The sequence below is a fragment of the Triticum urartu genome, chromosome 5A (genome assembly GCF_056163025.1).
Source record: "Triticum urartu cultivar PI428250 chromosome 5A, HENAU_Tu73, whole genome shotgun sequence".
NCBI classification, from domain to species: Eukaryota; Viridiplantae; Streptophyta; class Magnoliopsida; order Poales; family Poaceae; genus Triticum; species Triticum urartu.
The window spans coordinates 460,220,326-460,229,561 of record NC_141877.1 but is presented as its reverse complement, the minus strand read 5'-3'; the positions used below and the strand labels follow the sequence as shown (position 1 = coordinate 460,229,561).

The 9,236-nt window shown below is 52.3% G+C and overlaps 1 long non-coding RNA gene and 1 pseudogene across 1 annotated transcript; both read right to left on the bottom strand.

Annotated features, from left to right (window-relative positions):
* Positions 1–660: 660 nt before the first annotated feature.
* LOC125507130 (putative L-type lectin-domain containing receptor kinase S.5 pseudogene) lies at positions 661–1,961 on the bottom strand (annotated as a pseudogene).
* Positions 1,962–5,115: 3,154 nt separating this feature from the next.
* Positions 5,116–6,766, bottom strand: LOC147971925 (uncharacterized). The gene is made up of 2 exons (XR_015603353.1): positions 6,689–6,766; positions 5,116–5,390 (listed from the first exon to the last, which is right to left on the bottom strand). It is a non-coding gene; the product is annotated as an uncharacterized LOC147971925 (long non-coding RNA).
* Positions 6,767–9,236: the final 2,470 nt, after the last annotated feature.

Sequence of the window (9,236 nt, the reverse complement as noted above, 5' to 3'; positions counted from 1 at the left end):
TCGCTGAGCCGCCACCCCGTCGGCCCGGTGCGCATGTCCGGTGGCGCCGGGATGTTCGCTTGGAACAGGAGCCAGGACTCCTGTTCGCGGAGCGAACGCCGGCCGAAGCCGTTCGCCGCCGCCTCGTCTCCGGGGAAGCGCTCTGCCATGGCGACGGGCTCGGCGGTGGTAGAGAGGGAGAGAGAGGGGCTGCCGGTGGCGCTCGGGAGAGGAAGACGGAGACGGAGAGAGAGGGGCTGGGTGGCGGCGAGGGGCGAGTCTGGTCTGGGCACCAGCGAGAACCGTCGGCTTTTATAGCCGCTCCGCGCCGTGTGTACGCGCGTGAGGGAGGGGAGGCGTCAGCGCGCCGTCCCGAGACGCACCGCCCGTGAGGAATCAATGGCAAGGCTAACCGGCGGCAGCCTTGTCATTGATTCCCCGCGGGAACAGAGGCAGTTGGGGGGAAGACGAGCTGCCGTGTCCCTGACGCGGCTGGCCCACGGCTTTTTCGCGCCAAAACAGTTCGCCCCGGCGCCCCCCAGCGCGTCGGGTTCGGCCTGGATCCGCCGGCGCTGTTTTCGGCTCAGGCCGGCGAAAATCAAGCTCCTGGGGGGGCGACTGGGCCGTTTTTTCGGCGCCGATGCAAAAAGAACGTCTAAGGAAGCCTTCGTGGGGCGCGGCTGGAGATGCCCTTCCGTATAACATTAGAAAAGATATCTCATGTTATACATGCAAAGCAAGCACAAATCCCAATATAAGCAGTGGACGGCGGATGCTTCACCGCTGGCTCCCGACACCGGTAAAAATTTTACTTAGTCGTCTCTCACATGACCATCGAATTGCACCTAACTCGCCGGGCGGGTTCTGATATTGTGACCATCCATCAATCCACCATTATATTATCTCAACAGCGACGAGGTCATCACCGTGCTGCAGGTGGCCGAGCTGCCGGAGGTACACATCTCCTCGTCGCCCTTCACGAGCACAGCCGGCCACATGAACGCGGGCCTCGACGGCGGCACGTCCGGCGGCGGAGCGGAGTGCGTCAGGATCTGCAGGATGGCCTGCGCCGTGGGCCGCTCCCCAGGGTTGGGGTGGCTGCACGCGAGGCCCAGCAGCAGAAGTCTCTCCGCCTCGGCCTCGTCGAACGCGCCGGCGAGCCTGGGGTCGACGGCCTCGAGGACGCTCCCCGCGCCATGGAGCTCCCACGCCTCCTCCAGCAGCTGGCTGCACCCGGCGGGGTGGCAGCAGGAGTTCCGGCGGCCGCAGACGATCTCCAGCACGACGGCGCCGAAGCCGAAGACGTCCGACTCCCGGGTGGCCCGGCCGGTGTGGAAGCACTCAGGCGCGATGTAGCCCAGCGTGCCCGGCAGGCCGGCCCGGTCGGTGTAGGAGGTCTTGTCGGCGTCGAGCGCGCGGGCGAGGCCGAAGTCGCCGAGGCGGGCGTTGAAGGCGGCGTCCAGCATGATGTTGGACGGCTTCATGTCCCGGTGGATCACCACGTGGTCGTAGTCGTGGTGAAGGTAGTTGAGCGCCGACGCGACGCCGGCCGCCACCTTGTAGCGCTGCTCCCATGTGAGGGCCGGAGCGTCGCCGGGGCGGCCGAAGAGGTGCCGGTCCAGGCTGCCGTTGGGCATCAGGTCGTACACCAGCAGCAACACGCCGTTCTGGTGGCACCAGCCTGCAGACAAACAAACAAACAAGCGCGTCCATGTTCGTTAGCTGTTAATTAATCTACCTTTGTTCGTTCAAGATCACATGGGAACAGTCACGTCTTCATCACCCAAAAGTTTTATACTAATGCAATTGGGGTGCTAGTGTGTGATGATGACTGCTGAGTGTGAATTGCTGCTGCCAATTGGGAATTAGTTAAGTCAGAGATGACTCATTTTCCGGCGGCCTACCCTTCTGATATTTTTTACTCAGAAAAATAAGGAATCAGGTCAAATTTTGCAACATCGGAATGTGACGCATTGCTCACGTTCGATGTACAATGCATAGCCTCAAGGTGATGTATTATATGTCATATAGGATCGGATATGATGTAAAATAGGTTCGGATAGGGAAGCGGGTTTCTTTTCAGGAGGCGAGTGCTTGAAGAGAAAAAAATATGGTCCGGTGACAAAAACTGAAAAGGTTGAAGTGAAAAGTAGAGATGCGTGTGTACTAGAGTCTTTATTTTCTATTTCTTAATGAAGCCCACTAATGATAGCTTGCATTGAAGAGAAAAATTAATGTAGTTATTTCAAATTACTTTTTGTCATGGGGCATATGTATCCATATGCCATCATTGTACATGCACTAAGTTAGAGTTAGTTTTTGTTAGTTGGGGCTCAAATAACCTAAAAATATCCAAACATGATGGATTAGTTTGGGTTAGTTGGATCTAACCCATCCAAAAAAAACTAGCCCACAATAGAAAAGTTTATTTGGGTTAGTTCTCATGGGCCCATTAGAAAAAATAGTAAAAAATTGTTACACCTCCCATCTAAACAGGGTCCAAAGTAGTCAAAGATTGAGAAATAATATTTATTATCAATCTAACTTCTACCATCCAAACAGCTCTTTGATTAGACTTACTTTAAAATTAGTTCAGGGTTAAAATCTAACTCTAATCTCTAACTAAATTAGAGTATTCAAACGGGCCCATGTTGCTTTATTTTATGCAGCTCCTCCAATTGCCGGCCCGTGAAATCATTTTTTATTTCCAACGCCTAGCTAGTTGCCTACGTCGTGTAGCATATTACTATACTGGTTCCAAGTTTGACGGACACAGATCAGGTGACATGCACCTTTGCATGTCACCGTGTGTCTTGCGGTCCGAATTTAAATTTAAATATTATGAAAAAATCTGAAAAAAATCATGTATGTTCACAACACATATTAAGATAACCCCTCAAAAATTTAAATCAAAATTCAAAACATACATCAGAAGAAAAAAAAAGAAATCTGTCATGAATAATGATAGACAAAATACGTGAGCATAGTTTGATCTGTCAACTTCCATGTTCTGGATCATGTTCACTGCATTGACTGAATCCAGTTCAATAATGATAGACAAATCACTTCTCTGTAGGGTAAAGGCTAAACCCTCCTTACATGCGCAAAGCTCCGCTTCTAATGCCTCCCTACAAGAGTACAACTTCCTACATGCTGAGAAGATGATTGCTCATATATCATCTCTGAGAATCATGCCTACGCCAATTTCTCCATACGATACATATGAACCGTTAGAATTCAACTTAACCCACCCTTGTGCTGGAGGTCGCCAAATGGAAGTAGCACGCGGAGCTGGAGCGTTGTTATTTTTAGCAGTCTGGTCAAGGGCTATGACCATCTTCCCTTTACGAGAATCAACTTTCATATTCAATTTAATTTCGATGATTGAAGCCAGATAACTTTGAAGAAAACAAACAGAGACCTCCACTGGTGGTGTTGATTTATTGTGAACCACTTCATTGCGAACATACCTGTTTCTCTACGAGGTCATTAATAACATGCATCTAATAGCTTAATCTAAAGGCGCCAGAACTTGGAGCAACCATTCCTTCCATGAGTTGTTAATGAATTCCATAGCCGGTAGCCATCGAACATTTACATACACTCATCCCTATAAACGCACGCATGCATGCTTCATAGTCGACGGAAATGTCTTCATCCATTAAACGTATATACCTGGAAAGTTTGAAATAAATTCAGAAAAATGGAAGCACCAATATCAAGTATAGGACTTCAGTCTTGATGGGTTAATAATTTTTTTAAGTATTCCTTTATAATGCGTCTAATTATTCAATCAATATATGCCAAATATATATGTGGCTATGCAGTTTATTTTTTATCTATGTGATGCTAACCAATCTTGTAAGAGCATCTACCGCCGGATTTGGCAAATTCGGCCCCTTAAACGCCCGCGGACGCGCGTCCGCGGACACTGATCGGTCAAGCCCCAAATTACCTTTTTCACAACTGGACACCTCAATTAGCATATCTCAAATCCATACAAATTCATGCAATTACGTAAACAAGGCATTACACACATCGTCCGACTACTACATCAGTAACATGCCACCGGACTACCAAAATTTGGCATGTTTGGCTATGGTGGAGAAGATCACCCACGGTTGTCCTTGCCTTTCCCGGCTCCCTTGTCGTCCTTCTCGCGGAAGTATGGTCGAAGACGCGGTAGGGATCGAGCCGGATCTGCTCGTCGCCGGAGCTGTCTGACCCGGGGATGTCCTCCTTGGGTGGTAGTCCGGCCATGGCACGGACTGCCCGATTTTGCTCTCGGGCGAGGGCTCGGGTATTCCTCCGCTGTTGCTTCTTTACAATGCAGGCGCATATAGAATGCAGGCGCATATAGCTTCCTCCTCCGCGGACGCCCGCACCGCCGCATCAGCCGCCTCCACCGCCGCCATGTCGGCAACGAGGTGGGCCCTTATCCTCTCCTTCCCACGACGGGCACGCATCTCCCGGTGGAACTCATACTCCGCCGGAGCGGTGATGGGGAAGGGGAGATTTGAAGGCTCCACGGATCGCGATGAACCAACTCCGTAGGATCCAGGCGCCCAATGCGTCGTCGCTATGGAGTTGCGTCAGACAGATCCTACTGTCGGCCGGATGTTGTCCTTCCGGAAGCGGCGGAGTGCAATGCCGACAACCATTGCCTCCTCCAACCCGCACGGGATGACACCCGGTCGACAGATCCAGACTTGTCAGAGTCAGATCCTCTATCCGCCATTGCCGGAGAAGGCCGGAGATCGCCGGACGGGAGCTTTTGGATGATGGAGTGAAGTGGCTAGGGTTTAGTCCGGCCAACGGATGGGAAGGAATATATATCGAGTCGGATGGGCCAGCGTGGGCCAGGTCCGATCAGACCGGACGTTTGAGGCCCACTTAAAGCGTCTGTCTGTGTGAATTTTTATTACTGGTCGATGACCTGTACGTCCGTCTGACATTTAGACGGATTTAAGACGTCCACTTGTAGATGCTCTGACCGTGCAAGCTAGCTGTGCTGTGACGCCCCCGATTCAATCGTACACTAATCATACACGCAAACGTGTACGATCAAGATCAGGGACTCACGGGAAGATATCACAACACAACTCTACAAATAAAATAAGTCATACAAGCATCATATTACAAGCCAGGGGCCTCGAGGGCTCGAATACAAGAGCTCGATCATAGACGAGTCAGCGGAAGCAACAATATCTGAGTACAGACATAAGTTAAACAAGTTTGCCTTAAGAAGGCTAGCACAAACTGGGATACAGATCGAAAGAGGTGCAGGCCTCCTGCCTGGGATCCTCCTAACTACTCCTGGTCGTCGTCAGCGGGCATCACGTAGTAGTAGGCACCTCCGGTGCAGTAGGGGTCGTCGTCGACGGTGGCGTCTGGCTCCTGGACTCCAGCATCTGGTTGCGACAACCAGAATGAAAGGAAAGGGGGAAAAGGGGGAGAAAGCAACCGTGAGTACTCATCCAAAGTACTCGCAAGCAAGGAGCTACACTACATATGCATGGGTATCAAATGGAGTAAGGGTATCATATGTGGACTGATCTGCAGAATGCCGGAATAAGAGGGGGATAGCTAGTCCTATCGAAGACTACGCTTCTGGCAGCCTCCGCCTTGCAGCATGTAGAAGAGAGTAGACTGAAGACCTCCAAGTAACATCGCATAGCATAACCCTAACCGATGATCCTCCCCTCGTCGCCCTGTGAGAGAGCGACCACCGGTTGTATCTGGCACTTGGAAGGGTGTGTTTTATTAAGTATCCGGTTCTAGTTGTCATAAGGTCAAGGTACAACTCCAAGTCGTCCTGTTACCGAAGATCACGGCTATTCGAATAGATTAACTTCCCTGCAGGGGTGCACCACATACCCCAACACGCTCGATCCCATTTGGCCGGACACACTTTCCTGGGTCATGCCCGGCCTCGGGAGATCAACACGTCGCAGCCCCACCTAGACCAACAGAGAGGTCAGCACGCCGGTCTAAACCTAAGCGCCCAGGGGTCTGGGCCCATCGCCCTTAGCACACCTGCACGTTGCGAACGCGGCCGAAAGCAGACCTAGCCTAGTGGCCTTCCAGTCCAATCCGGCGCGCGCCACTCAGTCGCTGACGTCACGAAGGCTTCGGCTGATACCACGACGCCGGGATACCCATAACTACTCCCGCGTAGATGGTTAGTGCGTATAGACCAAATGGCCAGACTCAGATCAAATACCCAGATCTCGTTAAGCGTGTTAAGTATCCGCGAACGCCGACCAGGGCCAGGCCCACCTCTCTCCTAGGTGGTCGGAACCTGCCCTGTCGCTCCGCCTCAAAGATCCACACAGAGGGCCGTTGGGACAAAGGTCCTTTCAGCCCCCAATCCGTGAATCACTCGCGGGTGCTCCACAAGCCGACCCGTCTTTAGTCACCACATGTATCATGTATAAAGCATATAGTATATACCCGTGATCAACTCCCGAGTGATCACGGCCCGATAGTATAGCATGGCAGACGGACAAGGATGTAGGGCCACTGATGAAAATACTAGCATCCTATGCTAAGCATTAGGATTGCAGGTAAAGGTAACAACAGTAGTAGCAAGGACAGGCTATGCATCAGTATAGGAATTAACGGGAAGCAGTAACATGCTACACTACTCTAATGCAAGCAGTATAGAGAAGAGTAGGCGATATCTGGTGATCAAAGGGGGGGGGCTTGCCTGGTTGCTCTGGCAAGAGAGAGGGGTCGTCAACACCGTAGTCGTACGGGGTAGCAGCGGCGTCGGTCTCGGTGTCTAGAGAGAGAAGAGGGGGAAGAAACAATAAATATAATGCAAGCATATGCATAGTGAAGCATGACATGACAAGTAACGATGCTAGGCGTGCCCTAACGTGGTATGAGGTGGTACCGGTTAGGGGGGAAAACATCCGGGAAAGTATTCCCGGTGTTTCGTGATTTCGGGCAGAGGAGCCGGAGGGGGAAAGTTGTGGGTTCGATAGGTTAGGGGTGTGTGGCGGACGAACGGACTGCGAAACCGGATTCGTCTCGTCGTTCTGAGCAACTTTCATGTTGAAAATATTTTAATCCGAGTTACGGATTAAAAGATATGATTTTCTAAAGATTTTATTAATTTCTGGAATTTAATTAATTAATTATTTAATTAATTCGAAAATGATTTAAGGACATCAGCATGATGTCATGCTGACATCAGCAGTCAACAGAGTTGACTTGGTCAACCTGACATGTGGGTCCAGGGGGACCCACCTGTCATCCTCTAATTAGGTTAATTAGGGTTTAGGTTAATCTAATTATAGTTTAATTAAACTTAACTAGTTAATTAAATTAATTAAACCGGATTAATTAACTTAATTAATTTCTTAATTAATTAATTAATTAATACTTAACTTAATTAAATCATTTTTTATTTTTATTAATTATATTAATTTTATTTTAATTTTTTTTTAATAAAACGTTCTGGGGCTGGGGCCCCCATGTCAGTGGCCCCAGGGGGCCTAGCGGGTTCAGGCGCTAGCGGGCGCGGTTGCTGGGGCGAAGCCCCCGTGAGCGTGCGGGCACCCGTATGGGAACCCGGGGCGCAGGCGGAGGCCACCGGGTCGCCCGTATGGGAAGGGCCGGCCAGCTCCGGCGAGCGGCGGGGCCGCGCCGACCACGCGATAGGGGAAGAGGCCACGGGCGCGGCCATGGCCAGCCGGCGCGAGGGGGGGGGCAAGCGGGCACGGCCTGGGCGTCACGGGGAGGCCGGAGATGGCGATGCGGGGCGAGGGGGCGAGGCCATGCGAGCGGTGGCCGGCGCGGGCGGGTGCAAGAGAGCGCGGGGCCGCGGCGGGCACTAGCCGGTCGGGAACGTGGCGCGGGCGCGGCCAGAGGTTGCCGGGCGTGCGGTCGGGCGCGCGCACACGGGGGGGAGCTCGACCGCGTCGACGGGGACGAGGGGGAGGAAGAGGCCGGGGGCCTCACCGGGAGCCTGTAGGGAAGTGGCAGCGGGGGTTTGAGGAGGAAGACGGCGACGACGAGCGTGGCGGGGTGCGGTGATGAAGAGGACGACAGCGGCGGCGGGGTGGCTCCGGGCGGCGAGCAACGAGGTCGGGGGCGCGGCGCTGGAACGGCGGCCTCGGCACGGGGCGAGGAGGAGGCCGAGGCAGCGAGTGGGGCGAGCGGGGACGACGTCGACGTGGGGGAGCAGGCCGGTGGGGAAGGGCGCCGGCGAGGTCCAGGCGGGGAAGGGGAGGCGACGGCGTTCGGCGGCGATGAGGGCGAGGCGGCGGCGTCTAGCCCGATCCGATCTGGATCGGGGGAGAAGGGGGGGCGCGTCGTGGGGGGGGGGAATGGGTGGTGGCCGATTAGGGTTTCCCCCCCTGGTGGGGGGTTATGGAGGGGGGGTAGCGGGCCGGCCGGCTGGGCCTGGGGGTTGGCCCAGTTGGGCCACGGCCCAGGGGGTTTTCTCTCTTTTTTTTGTTTTGTTTCCTGTTTTCCTTTTCTTTATTTCCTCTTCTGTTTTAAATCATTTTAAATTATTTAGGCATTTTATAAAAATGTGTTTGTTTCATTATAATTATCTTTGTAATATTTGGCAACCACCGAACATTTTTGTTTTAATTTTTGAAAACTTTTATTGTTTTCTTTTATTTAAATTTTGAACTTGTTTCGGTTCTGAACTATCGAGAGTTTACCACAGTAAGAGTGGTGACGAGGCATCATTAGCAGAGGTTACTGTAGCTTAGTTATCCGGGCGTTACAAAACTCCTCCACTACAAGAAATCTCGTCCCGAGATTTAGGAGGTAGAAGGAAACAACGCGGGGTATTCATCACGCAGGCGATCCTCGCGTTCCCAAGTGGCTTCGTCTTCAGAGTGATTCGACCACTGGACTTTGAGGAATTTGATCGCCTTCTGACGTGTGCGGCGTTCAGCTTGGTCGAGAATGCGGACCGGATGCTCTTTATAGGAGAGGTCCTGCTGCAATTCGAGCACTTCATGATCCACCGCTCGGATTGGATCCTTGAAGCAACGGCGGAGTTGTGACACATGGAACACATCGTGAACCTGAGAAAGGTTCGGCGGAAGCTCCAGTTGATATGCCACTTTGCCACGCCTTTCGAGAATAGTGAAAGGACCAATATAGCGGGGAGCTAACTTTCCCTTGATCCCGAAGCGGTGAGCACCCTTCATTGGTGTAACTCGAAGATAAGCCTTTTCGCCAGGTTGATAGACCATGTCTTGGTGATGACGGTCATACTGACTTTTCTG